Consider the following 15116-nt stretch of genomic DNA (forward strand, 5'->3'; position numbering starts at 1 on the left):
TTGGACCTAAACATCTAAAAATTCAAAAAATGACTAGTGTACACACCCTTTAAAAAAAATAATCACACCATAAGAATCTCTAATTCTAACCCTTAAATTTTTGAAAATTAATGTGTCCATTTATGTGTTTCACAACTATCACCACTATATCATAAGCTAGCATCACTAAATTTAAAAACAAAGACGACCACTACACTCAAATAAAAAAATAAAAAACAAAAAAGGCAACCAATACACATGATAATCAAACGCCACTATAAATCATTAACAAAACATTCTTATGTATTTGGGGAAGAAAAAAAGATTGGGAACTCTAAATTAAGAGTTTTAATAGTTTTAATTGGTGTATAGGTCTCATGTGATGTGATTTTTGATTTTGGTTTTTTTCTTTTTCTTTTTTTTTTATTTCTCACATTATTAGTGCTCTTTTAGAACTTCCAAATTAAAGGGATGTATCATTACTGATTTGGGAAAAACCAAATCTGTACATTTAATAATGCAGAATTTTCTTTATCTAGCAGGGCCCACAACTATAAATTTTCTTGTAATTTTATTGTGCATAGCATTTAACTATAAATCAGCCAAATAATGTTTGCAATGCTTTTGTGATTGAAAAGAAATTGTTTGGTGTTAAAATAGTTAAAAACATATTGAAAAAAATAAAAAAGTTAAAAAATCATATAAAAAATTTTAAAATTCTTTTTCATTTCTTTTACACATTTATTCTTAAAAAAAAAAAATTGAAGTGCTTTAATTTTCCAATTACTTTAATTTTTTCACATCATATTTTAACTTAAAAAATTTACTAAAAAAATCACTTGCCAAAGGAAAATTGAAAGATGGGAAGATAAGATTAATGGTACCAAGTCATTGGTTTAACCATTAATCTAATCAAGGAGAGGGTGTGAGTTCTCCATGGTGTTAATCTAACAATTAATCACTAACTTTTGCAAATAAATAAATTAAAGCAAAAAAAAAAATTAAAAAAATTAAAATTAAAGCAAAAGCAAAATAAATAAGGAGAGGGGGAAGGGAATGAGTGTAAAAATGGTCTGCTGGCCCGATATTCGACACAACCCGACCCCCCAGTCTAGGGCTTGGTCCATGCTTTTTTGGGCTTGACCTAGCCTGAACAGCCCAACTTGAGGCCCAAACCGTCTGACGCCCAACATCACTTGCAAGCTAAGCCCAAGACCAAGTCCAAACCCAGGCCCGAGGTCTGATTAACCTTAGGATTGGACTTGGGCCTAGGCCTAAATTTTTTTGAACTGGACTGGCCCCGGTCTGACCCTAATTTTTGGCAAGAGCCCGAGCAAGACCAAGCTAGACGGGCCAAGCCAGGCCGATTTTACACCCCTAGCAAAGGGTCGTTATCTGTATATCTATTTCTAAGAAGCTTTTGATTACACCATATAAATATCTCTTTCAATTTATACATAAAAGTCATTCTTTATAAGGTACAACTATGTAATGTATAAAAAAAATTAACTATCATCGTCTTTTTTTTATTGAAATAACGCAATAGTGAAATATATATATATATATATTAATCCACGATATCTCATGTTAGTTGTCCACTTCTAAATTCTCTTCTTTCTCTTTATCTTTTCTACATGACAGTCTGAAAGGGCTATGAATAACAAGAGACATCACATGCAAATGTTGTTAGGGTAATGCTAAAATATGTAAACCATATGCGCTTTTGTTATATATTTTTATGATAAATATTATATATTTTTTGCCTCAAAGTGGCCAAAAATAAAATGGGGTTTAAAAAGCACCAAATGGGCTTAAAGAGCACCAGAGTGATGCTGTTTGGCCCCATAACAAATTCGATTGTGCTCAGCAGGTACCCCTTCTTCCTAAAAGTTTGGGAGATTCTATTCTATGAGGTATACCCCTTCTTCACATTCTGATTGTCATCATCAGGTAATTAAAAGAAAGCGCCTAAGTCTTAGGGCCGGTCAAAATAGGGTGTCTACAATATTATGTGATTTTTTTTTCCCCGTGACTAATTTTTACAACTATTTATAAAATTGAAATATGCTGTGCGATTAATTTTTTTTAAACTAGTTTTAAGTTTGAAACGTAAACTGTTTGGTTGAATTTTTAAATTTTGTCTTTTATTTTTTAAAAAAAAATTAAAAGTAGCTTGATAAAAAAAATATCGTTTTCATTTTCATATGATTCTATTTTTGTTTTTAATGAAAATAATATTTGTATGTTTGAATAATATTTTTATATTAATTGTATAATTTGAGTTAATATTTTTATTAGTCTCTACGTTTTTTCTTCGCAAATAAAATAACATTTTTTATTTAAAAATTAATTTTAAAAAAATAATATAAAATATTAGAAATATTTTTGTAATATCTTTTTCATTTATAAATAACTCAGATGTATATATATTTTTTAAAGTACTTTGTAGGGTGCAAGTCTATTATGTGTGGGGGTACATGTTCATTATGTGTAGGTGCAAGTTTAGTATGTGTGGTGTCCAAGTTAAACCTATGTAGTGGTGCAAGTCTAGTCTGTGTTAGCATGCAAGTCGAATTTACGTAAGGGTGCAAGTTTAGTCTATGTGGTATGCAAGTCAAATCTTTGTAGTTGCGCAAGTCTAGTCTGTGTTGGCGTGCAAGTCAAATCTATATGGGAATACAAGCTTAGTCTGTGTAGGGTGCAATTAAATCTATGAAGGGTGCAAATTGAATTTGTGTAAGGGTGCAAATCTAATTTGTGTGGGGCGCATGTTTAAGCCTCGTTTGGGAACAGGCTTTTTTAGTAATTTTTGACTTTTTGGCTAAAATATGACATAAAAAAAACTAGAATGTTTGAGATGAGTTTTTGGTTTTTTTATGAAAAGATGTGCAATAAATATTAAATAGAGAGGAAAATGAAATCTTTGACTTTTTGGTATAAGTTGTTGATTTTTTGATTTTTTTAGTGACTTTTTGACTTTTTGACTAAAATCACCACTTGCCAAACGAGACCTTAGTCTATGTAGGGATGCATATTCAGTATGCGTAGGGTGTGCAAGTCAAATCTGTGTAGTAGTGCAAGTCTAGTCTGTGTTGGCGTTTATGTTGAATCTGTGTGGAGGTGAAAGTTTAGTTAGTGTGAAGTGCAAGTTTAATTTGTGAGGGGTGCAAGTTGAATCTGTGTAGGGATGCAAGTCTAATCTATGTAGGACACGAGTTTAATCTATGTAGAGTGTGGGGTGTAAGTCTAATATGCGTAGGGATACAAGTCTAGTCTATGTGAAGTGTAAGTTTAGTTTGTGTGGGTGTAAGTCTTACTTTGTGTGTGGGATCAAACATGGCCACTATTTTTTTTATTATATTATTATTTTGGTTTGAGTTATTATTTGCGTGGTTTGAATTAATATATTTTTATTTACAATTGTATTATTCTAAACGTTTTCTCCTACCTATATATATATATATATTAATTAGAAAAGTAATTTATTATTTATATTAACTTAAGTCATACAAATTATTTTAATTCTATAAATTTTTATATATTTTAGATTATTAATTTAAATTTTTATGAAATATGTGAAATATTAGTTGCATTTTAAAATTTTAAATATATTTTTAGAACAATATCAATTTTATAAAAATAGAATTTGTATATTAAATATTAGATATATTTTAATAAAATAAAATAAATTTAAAAATATAAAGATAATTTTTTTTTTTATTAAAAGAATGAAGTGAGTGTATGAGTGCTGGGATAGAACTAGGAGAAGATTATGAGGGGTCATGACCCTTCTGTCTCTGTGAAAATTTTATTTTCCGTAGTACTTCTAAATATATATATATATATATATATGTATTATTTTATAAATAAAATAGCATCTTAGTATAAAAGATATATACTTCATTCCTTTCTCATCTTTTATTCTCTGTTATTTTTCTAGAAAAAAATTTATTCATTCTATTAGAGATTGTTTATATGATATTTAAATTTTTTTATGTGTATACATATAATTTATATATCATATTACACATATATGTGTATTTGTCTATACGGTAAAAAAATATTATTTATCTTTTAACCCCTGTAGTAATAAAATCCTAATTTCATCTCTGTATGAGAGAGAGAGAGAGAGAGAAAGAGAGAGAGTATGTGCAAGGCATATTAGTGAGTGTAAGAGTTAAGGGTAAAATCCGTTTAGTTTAATTTTATAATTATGATTTAAATGTGAAATTGTGATTTTAAGTGTGGAGTTGTGAGTTCAGTTTTTAAAAAATAAAAATTTATTTGATTATGAGTTTTGAAAATATTTTTGAGTTTTTGAATTTTGAATTTTGAAAAGAATTTTGAGTTTTGAAAAGAGTTTTAAGTTGTATTTTTGAGTTTTAAATTTTTGAATTTTGAGTTGTATTTTGAAATTTTTCGAATTTATTTCTTTTAAATATTTAAAAACGTTTAAGAAAAATTTATTTTTCATTTTAAATATTTTATTTCATTTTTGTAAATTTTTTAAATTCAAAACACAACTCCACACTCAAATCATAAGCAAACACATAACTCCAAATTCAATTCAAAAACTATTTTTAAAACTCATAACCAAATATATAACTCAAAACTAAAAACTCAATTCAAAAACTTTTTAATCAAAATATATTTTTTTATTTTTTTATTTTATTGAAAAATATTTTTTGTTATTTTTTGGGCAAATTACAAACACCCCCCTCGAGGTTTGGTGAAAATACAGATTCTCCCTAAGGTTTGAGAAATTACAAATTGCTCCCTGAAGGTCAAATTTGCATATCAAATTAGGGAGAAATTTGTATGAAAATAAAAACCTCAGGGGGCAATTTGTTATGGAAATATAAACTTCAGGAGGCAGGATGTAATTTCTCAAACCTCAGGGGGAATCTGTATTTTCACCAAACCTCGAGAGGGTGTTTGTAATTTGCCCTTATTTTTTTAAGTATTGGCCAAATAATTTGTTATGGTTTAGATATATATGGCCATCCAATTTTTTTTTGAAATTAAAAAAAAATTAAATATTTAAAAAAATAAAATCATTATCTTAAAACATAAAATAAAAAAATATTTTTTAAAATTTTTCTTTAAATAAAATTTTAAAAAGAGTTTAGTTACGAGAGTTTTGAAAAGAACTTTAAATTAAATTTTAAGTTGTGTGTTTGGTTACACATTTAAAAAAGAATTTTGATTTTTGATTTTTTTTTATATTAGAATTACAATTTCAAAAGAATTTGGTTATGAGGGTTTTTATTAGAATTTTGAGGTGGGTGTTTGGTCCCCAACAACGGCTATATCTTTTTATGCTCCTCTCTCCTCATTTGCGATTAAGCTCACATGTGAAAAGTTTTGGTTAGGGTTTCTCTCTCTCTCTAGAATGGACAGTCGTCCTCCTCCTCCTCCACTTTCTTCACATTCCCAACCAATCCGCCTCCATCCCTCGCCTTCTTCGGCAACGGAACCCCCAATTCAACGTCCTCTCCGTTCTCTTCTCCCAACGATAGATCCAGCATCGTCCCCCGTCAAATTATGTGAATTCACCATGTCTCTCACTCCATAAACGTTGAAGATTCCCAAAACGGCTTCGAAGAAAGAGAGATTTGAAGAGAAACCTGCACAGAGAAGAGAGGTGAGAAGCCATGGGAGGGCAGGGAAACCCTAGATGTCGTCTGCGCTGATTCGACGGCTGGGGATTGGGAGGTCACGGGGGATTTCAAGAACACGTCCATTTTCGCCACAATTGACAGGGTTAGTAATTTTACATACATAATATGTGCTATATATTTACATATATACATATTAATTGTGCCAAATTTAGTTGTTTGAATTCTCAACTTGTATCTGTAGAATTTGTGTGAAATTCTCGTAGAACATTCTGGTAATCTCGTAAATTCCCTACTCTGAAATTGATTGCACTGTGGTTTCCTTTTCATTGACTTTTTTTTTTTTTTTTTTCTTTGTTTCTTTGTGTCTGAAATTGATTGCAGTTTGCAAGTATCTTTTTCACCTTTGTTTTGAATCCTGCAATCCCAAATCACATTGTTGTTAACCTAAGATAACATGGACATAATAAAAACGGAATAAAAACGATAGTTCATATATATACCGGAAATCTTGAATTACACTTGTTGTTGGTGCCATTGACTGCTCAAAGTTTGACAGGTTCAGCCCTTTGATCCCCACGCTGCTGTGTCTTTCTGAGAGTAGATTAACAAATTAATACACCATGGTTTTGTTTTTCCATATCAAATTCTGATAATATTCATCTTTTCAATGACAAAGCCCCAAAGGGTAATCTATCAACAATAGAAAATTTTCTGTGTTTTACATCCAATTTTTGTTTACATGATGGAAACAATCAAATCACACTAAGTTAGGTAAGCTACCAAATATCATACAAACCAAGCAGATAATAAAGATTTTAGTCTTTCAGTTTAATGGGTGCGTGGCTTGCACCCATTACACAAAGATTCAATTAGAAAACTGGCCCACCAATAAATATTATATCTATATTATGTTGTGGTTTGGCAAAAAAAATTTTAATTGGCTTTTTAGAGTTGAGATTTTTTTTAGTTGGGATTAAAAAGTTTGTTTGGGTTGATTATTTTAGTTTAATGGGCTTGGGGTATAGGCTTTTGAGAATCTAAAATGCTTTTGGTTTACTATGATTATCTCTTTTGTGACTTGAGGAAAAGTTGCAGACTTCAAGGATTGCATTAGGGGGACCAACCTTTCATAATTTGATTTTGGGGAATCCATTTCCTTGAAACCCTAATCTCAACCTTATGTACTTAGTACTAGTTTCCATAAATCCTAATCTCAACATTATGGCCTTTTGTTACATTATTTATTTATACAGCCGGATCTATTTAAAAATAAAAATTAAATCATGTTTCAAAAAAAAATGTATCAAAACTTGACATGGCACGATAATCAAACTTGCTCACCCTAATAATGGAAAATTTCGGTGGATACATATGTAAATATAAGTTGGTGTTAATTTTGCAATTTGATGTTGATGGTAGTAGTTTAATAGGCCCCCATCCTTATCAATAAATATGTGCTATATATTTACATATATACATATTAATTGACACAATTGACGGGGTTAGTAATTTTACATACATAATATGTGCTATATATTTACATATATACATATTAATTGTGCCAAATTTAGTTGTTTGAATTCTCAACTTGTATCTGTAGAATTTGTGTGAAATTCTCGTAGAACATTCTAGTAATCTCGTAAATTCCCGACTCTGAAATTGATTGCACTGTGGTTTCCTTTTCATCGAATTTTTTCTTTCTTTCTTTCTTTCTTTGTGTCTGAAGGCAGTTTGCAAGTATCTTTTATCTATGTTTTGGCTGTTTAATTATCAGTGTTAAGTATTTAAGAGCTTGTTTAGTACATGATGTACATCGAATTCTGTTCTTTTATTTTTTTAGCAAGAGAAAAAAAGCTCGATATATATATATATATATATATTGCATGAGAAGAAGAACATGTTTTGTCCTCTTTTTGATAACCAAGTCTATTTATTTCATCCATGAAAGCCATTGACTTCCATTCTTAAATGAATGATCAAGTTATGTTGGCTTTTATTAGTGGGAGTTTTCAGAGGCCAACTGTTAATGGTGGACTGTGGAAGCGTATGTGCCTTTGTTACTGATCTGTCTGACGTAACTCATGCTGTATTTCCATTTGCATATGAAGTTGGCAACTAAGATGTAGTGACTTGTGACTCCTCCCTCATCCTTGTGTTGTTTCGTAAATAATCCCACATTTGGTACTGCAAAAGTTGCTCAGAATAGCTAATCCCACGTGACCCCTTTACCTACATATGAGGGATTATTTTGTCCTAGGGGTGGGACAGTTAAACCGGGGATAACTCTTTTGCATGTGAATGACTAAAATGCCTTTGCCTGGCTTACACATTCGGGGGTATCTTATCTGCCTAATCCAAACCGAAATCAAACATAGCCGGTGTAAAGTGGTGACTGTGCTCCTTTTTTTGGCACCTTTCTAATATATTTACTTGTCAAAAAAAAAAAGGGAAGAAGAAAGAAATGGGCCGGAGTCTTTAGTGATTTGTTTTTGGTGATGCATCTAGGAGCACAACAGGAGAATCTTTAATGGAGGTGTAGTTTTTATTTTGGAGTCGAAACATTTGATATTGAGCCCTTTTTTGGATTACTATTGTGTTATGTCTTGATATTTTGGAAATTTCCTGTGTCGGCATGTTCGTATCATGCGTAGCTTATGGGCAATAACATGATCTTTACTGGTTTAGATAGTCTAGTTCCTTGAGTTGTTGGAGCTTCTGTATAATGGTGGCCCTAATTTTGTAGGCATCTCTTTTGAAAATGAGACTTTAAACAGTATGGTTTCAAAGCTTGGTCATATATGGCAATAGTGGACCAGAGTGATGGTCTCTATATTCATTTTAGCAGGGGAATTAGACAACGCATTTGACATCAAAGTTTCTTTGAATCTATTTTATCTGTACAGAAATGAAAATTCTCTTTGCATGGAATTAGCTGAATGTCTTTTCTTTCTAGTACAATAAAGCTTGGTTGCAAAACCAAAATGCTGATATTCATAAAAATAAACTTTTCATAAAAAACTGAAAACTGCTCGTAAAATGTTTGGGATGGTTATTATTATTATTATTTTGAATTTATTGTCGACAGCAATATAGTCTAAAAAGAACAAAAGGTTATTATTCTTTTAGCCTTATTGTTGAGTTTTTAGAACCCAAAAGCACATGCATAAAAAATTCTCGAATTTCTTTGAGAATAAGTAGATAAGGAGAAGAGGTGAACCAATATCAGAATAACTGGAAGATCTTTTGGAATATTAGTTTCTAATTGCTATGACCTTTATTTTGAATTGTTTTACTTGTGTTAAAATGTTGTTAAAATGTTGAGTTCATATGACAACGTTATATTTTGTCTATGATTATTTTATAGTACAAAAGAATATCAGCTTTGAAACTGTTCTAAGTGTGCTTTTGCTGTAATAGCGCTGTTGGAAATTATTTTGATATGCATTAATAAATCTTCTTCTGTGCTTCAAGTGTTCACCTGTCTTTCAAAGTTTTTTTTGCTATTTCCATTGCATTTGTGGCATGTTTACTAGATATTCCTTTTTCGGAGTCTTTTTAAATGTCGTGCTGCAACAAAATTTTGATCCTTGTGCATGATATTGCATTAGAAAGCATTGCAATTTTAGGCTATTTACCTTTGTGGAGATGTTTTTCTTCTTATTTTTGTGTCGATTTTTAATTAAGAATTTGGATTATCTTCTTTATTTTTATTTTGTATATTCTTTTCAATGATGACCAAAATTCTTTCAAACCTGATAGTCTCTTGTACAAACTTTATGAGAAAACAGGATTTTATAACAATGGAAAAAGGAAATGACAATTGCAATTTCATTTTTAACATACGGTTCCCACCATACTTATAAAAGTAGCATGTGCAACCCTCTTCAAATTCTTTTGTCGACAGAATGTTCATTTTTATGGATGTTGTACCAGTCTCAGTTACCATCCTTGTGCTATGTCTTGATAGTCTTTTTTTTTAATTTCTTTCCAAGAGGATGAAATGATGAAGAAGCTGCGCATCTTTTGATTTGTCCTTTGAACTTTTTTTTGATAAATAATTTATCCTTTGAACTTTTCATCCTTGAGATCCCACTTATCTGCTAACTGGGGGTTGAAAAGTTGCATGGCCCATGGTTAGCCAAATTCTCCCCATGATTATTCTTAGATGGATGACGGTGGCATGAATATGCAAGTGGTTATTGGATTAGGAGTTGTTTCTGGATTTTATTTTTTGTTTTGTGGAGATGCATTTTCTTTCTGTGTTTTCTTACTTGTAGAGGATGCCTCATCCTTGCCTCTTTTTTGATCTATTCAATAAATTCTGTTTTTGCTGATCAAAAAAAAAAAAAAAAAAAGTTTTGTCATTTGAATTCGGAGGTGGTTGATTGGTTTTGAATGGTATAATTTCTTCTTTTCCTGATGTTTATTGTTTTTTACTGTCCGAGGTGCATTCTTTACAGAAAGCTGTGTAGGGTACAAGCTTCAGTTCACAAGTCAAGCTCACTTATAAATGGTGTAGAATTCAATTTATTTGATGAGCTTGCTAAGGCTTGGTTTGGCTTAGTAAGCCATGATTGCTTTGATGGTTTTATTTATATATTTAAGTCTTTATGTGGAATTTTATTTGTACCATTTAAGTAGGAAAAGATTGATGCTACTTTTTGCAGTGAAGCATTGTTGGAGGATAATTTAAGAGCAACCCACCACTTGCCTTGATGAGTTTGGATCATTGAATATTAAGCAAGCTGAGTCAGTTTATTATGCTAACTTGTGCTAGATGAAGGTGAAGGTTCCCACTTCATCTAGACTGTAAATGAGATGAAGCCGGCCAAGTACAAGGAGGTTGAGCTTGGTTCAGTAGCATAGGAGCTAGGCTCAATCTCAACTTAGACTTGTTTTGACAAGTAAAATTCATACAAAGCCGGTTTTTGGAGATAAGCCACTACTAATTCGATATTTCCTGGAGACGTTTCTTTGATTGACTAGAGTGCAGTTTTTGATTCTCTCTTCTCTTCTTCTTCTTCTTCTTCTTTTTTTTTTTTTTTTTTTTTCACTTTTTATTTATTTTCTTACAAGATGTAGTTAAGAAGTGTAGCTTTTCTCTGCTTCTCTTTCTTTGGCTTCTTGCTTTGCACTTCAACTTTTCAATGAGAATCTTGAGGGTCCATTTGATTAAGTAAAAAATATGATGGAAAACAAAAGTGATAGATAGTGAAGTGAAAGAAAAGGTGAAAGGAAAATTTATTTTCTCATTTGCATTTGGTTTAATTTTTTGTGAGAAAGTTACAATAGTTGGCTACTTTAATGAGAGAAAAAAGTGACTGTATTTTTTTGTAAGAATCTAGAAGCAAAGTTGCCATTCTGGTGTGGGTTGTATAAGATATTTAACTTTGTTGTATTTTCCACCCTTCTCCTGCTAAACAAATACATGAAATTAAATAGTTGAATTTTTGTTCTCTTTCCCCATCTTCATCCTGTTCAAACTCAGTCTGAGTGATTGTTGTTTCTTCAGCAGTCACTTGCTTTGCTGACATCAACTGTTCGTTTGAAATTATTTTGCAGTTGTATCCTCCTAATGATTGGCTAGTGGGGTCATCCTTGCCCCCTAAATTCCGCCCAACCATTATTGAATCAACACTCAATGAGCTTACCCCAAACAATGTTAGGTGAGTTCATTGCTGCTCCGAGAAGCTCTAACTTACTATATTACGGATACATATGTTATGATTGACACTTCCTTCCCTTTATATATTTGTTTTGTCCAGGACGTACACTTAGTATCGATGATGCAAAATGTCCTTAATTTTGGCATTAGTAAACAGGCTAATGAAGTATCTGTTCAAAAACATGCTAATGAAGCATTTAGACTTCAGTTTACACAGAGCATACAAGATCACTCTGTGCATGCCTGCAATACTTGTTATACATTGCATGTTTGTTTTAGTTATTATTAGAGAGGTCCATTACATGCTATGAACAAATAACAGAGACGGGAGTTCGCAGCTCAGATAAATAAATGATTGCATGTTGTTCTTATATACCTACTTTATTGAAAAGACACATGGAAAATGCTTCATCTTCAGTTGGATCAGAAACTATCCAGAGAGTAACGTGACTAATAAAGTTTCTGATAGAATTGTTGTCTTTGCGAGTTAAATATCATAAGTGTCAATATAATCAATAATAAGACAATTTGCATGTCGCTGTGCATACAGGATCCAAATGCCATTGTTTCAAGTATACTCATAACATGTGGTTTGGCTAGCATAATATGAAAGCATGTTTAAGGTGAATGTTCATTTATTTCATCTAGAAATTTAGGATGCTAGGAACTATCCAGAAAGGATGGGAAAACTGAAATTTAGGCAATCAACAATGTCTTGCCTTGCTACTTGAAGGTTTGATTTCAGTAGAATATTCAAAAACTTGATTAACGTCTGCTAATTTGTCATTGGATTTTACAGTAATTATGGGTATTGTGAGTGCTCAATTCATCTTTCCCTCCTCTCCGTTTAGTACATAGCTAGTGTATTTACTGGTAAAACTTCATTAGTACACTTGCCCAAATGGAAGGTAATGATATTGAGGACATTTCTTTCACTTGGCAATTTTGATGTTGAATAGATGTTTAGACAATAATGAATACTTGTTGACTATGCTCTTATGTCCATTCTTGCCCAACAATTGTTGGGACACTTGCAAAAGTGTTCACCTTTATTGACTCAAGTACGTGCAGTAGTCCAAGGGCATTACTCCTCCTTGTCAAAGAATTTTTATATGGTTATTATTTTAGGTTAAGTATGCTATATAAGTGAATTCACTTTCATTATTGTACATCACATTCCATCCCACATCGTCTAGGTAGGAGAAGTTCCTGGGCTATATAAATGAGTTCATATTCCTTCCAAGTAACAACATGCTTTAAACCCTTGAGGGCCTAGCTCAAAGTGAACAATTGTTATGATTTGAGATGGGTGTTATAGTAGCAGAAGCTGTTAGAATATTTCCTTATTTAGATTAGATTGTGATTGTGATTGATTGATTGTGATTCCTTAATCAGTCAGTCAATCAATCAATATAAAAGGTGATTCCTTAATCATTGCCTTAGGGCTTCCTTTTGTAATAGTTGATTGATTAATATAAAAGGTGATGATTTCATAATCATCACTCAAGCTTTGTATTCTCTTAAATTATATGGTAGCCAAAACCCTAAAAACCGTCACTCACACAGCCGCTACCACCAACTAGCCATCACCTATCACCACCCATTCTGTATCGTTGGTCCCTGAGTCTCTGTCGGAACCAACCAAGGTCCCATATAGCTGTTTCGACTTCAGCCGAATGCCCCTCTGGCCTAGTTGACCCTCGTGAGGGTTGTCCTAGCCTCTCTCTATGTATTTTGGCTCCTGTAGATGAGTGTTTGTGGGTTGCCCATCTTTTGTTGCCTCTGAGTCTCTGTGGGAACCAGCCAAGGTCCCACAGAGCTGTTTCGACTTCAGCCGAAGGCTCCTCTGGCCTAGTCGACCCTTGTGAGGGTTGTCCTAGCCTCTCTTTATGTATTTCGGCTCCTGTGGATGAGTGTTTGTGGGTTGCCCATCTTCTGTTGCCTCAAGTTTCTTTCCCTCTACCTATGTTACACGGATTCTTTGGAATTTCGAAGGTACCTGTGTCGAGACAACACGGGTACGGGTGCGGGATACGGCTTCTTAGAAACGGATACGGCAGAAGAATCGAAAGAGAAGAGAGCAAGGGGAGAACCTGGCTTTCGACTTCAATCGGTTGCAGATCATCGATCGATCTGCGAAGCTTGATCTGCGAAGTCGATGTACTGTGATTCGTCGTCTTCCCCTTTGATCTCGATCTCGGACTCTCTTCGTCGTCTTCCCCTTCCGTCGTCTCTGCGAAGTCATTGCTCTACCAACCAATTTTCTAGGTCTTCCCCTTCCGTCGTCTCTGCGAAGCTAACACAATTTTTATTTCTATAGGTCTTTGACTTTTCTTTTTAATATAATTTGAATTATATATAATATAAATTATATTAATATAATATTATTCATATTATATAATATTATTTATTCAAAAAAATATTATATAATATAATATATCATAAATAACATAACTTCTATGTCTAAAATTAAAATAATTTATTTTATCATATATAATATAATTTATTTTATGTCTAAAATAATGTTTATAATTTTTATTCATTATTTATTTGTTATTTTTTTTAATAAAATTTGTTATTCCTTAAACTTTTTAAACTCATCTTCATATAATAAATATATTTAAAAATAACTATTTAACGTATCTCCGTATCCGTATCCTAATTTGGATCCGTATCCACGTATTTTTAATTTTTAATTTTAAAGTGTCCGACCCTTAGATGCACACCCGTACCCGATATCCGCACCCGAGTCCGTGTAACGTAGATTACTGTTAGGAATCTCTCTCTCTCTCTCTTTTGATAAATACTATTAGGAATCTCTTTCTTTTGTTTCTTGATTGATTTGCCGGAAGAATTTAGCTTATGGGTTGATGTATAGTTTGGCCTTTTTCCCTCTTATGTAATTTTTGCCCGGGATTTCTCCTTGTGTCTCGTTCTGGATTTTATCTACCGGGAAGAGGAAAATTCTCCTTCATTATTCCCCCTTGAGATACAACATGAACAAAATAAAGTTGGTTGTCTTAAGGCTGGTCATGTTGAATTCTCAGACTATTTAATCTTGGATTAGAAAACTTAGGCTGTCATTGATTTAGTAGTATTGGAGGGCCAACATCAATCATTATATTCTCCTATGTGTTGGAGGGCTAACAAGAATTTGAATCAAATGGAAATTGATTGGATGGGATTTTGGTGTGCTGAGAAGTTGATGTATAAATGCATAGGAGGACTAGCTCCAACCTTCAAAATCACAATTGAAGAAATAATACCTATTGGGAGCAAATATCAATCATTTTATTCCTCCTTTGTGTCTGCTTAGCAAAATTATAGAAGAAATAATAATACATATTGGGAGCAACTAGAATGGAAAGAACCCTCCTTGTGTGACTTGACTGCTTAGCAAAATCATAGAAGAAAAAATACATATGAAAGCAAGTCAAATCCAAACAAAAGTATAAAGAAAACAATATATCCAATTTTTTATAGGAAAACTTTTGACTTGAAGGATAGCTAAGGGACAAGCTTGAAAGAAAAAATCTTCCATTGTATGAAAATTGTGAGTTTTCAATCAACTTTGTTTCCACCTATTAAAAAACTGAGATCTCAAGTGGAAGCAGACACCCAATCTATTAAAAAACTGAGATCTCAAGTGGAAGCAGACACCCAATCTCTAGGGATTTTCATGGCTCGAGCAGTGGCCAACGATTTTGCAAAGTCTAAGGTGGTTTTAACTTGGATTTTGGATGGGATTGGTCTTCAAGTCATCTCATTTATAAATACTCGTTCCATCCCCAACTGTTTGTCAATTTTCAGCATTCATGCCTTTTAGTAGGGTCAATAAATAATGTATTTTT

At 32.3% G+C, this 15116-nt stretch overlaps 1 long non-coding RNA gene across 1 annotated transcript in view; it reads left to right on the forward strand.

Annotated features, from left to right (window-relative positions):
* Window positions 1-5270: 5270 nt before the first annotated feature.
* Window positions 5271-15116, forward strand: part of LOC114278964 (uncharacterized) — a 55784-nt gene continuing 45938 nt past the window's right edge. Inside the window, exons 1-2 of the long non-coding RNA XR_014364484.1 lie at window positions 5271-5742; window positions 11163-11266. This is a non-coding gene — a long non-coding RNA (uncharacterized LOC114278964). The remainder of the gene's footprint in view (window positions 5743-11162; window positions 11267-15116) is intronic.

This window comes from Camellia sinensis, chromosome 3, assembly GCF_055761805.1.
Source record: "Camellia sinensis isolate YWXY chromosome 3, ASM5576180v1, whole genome shotgun sequence".
Taxonomy (NCBI): Eukaryota; Viridiplantae; Streptophyta; class Magnoliopsida; order Ericales; family Theaceae; genus Camellia; species Camellia sinensis.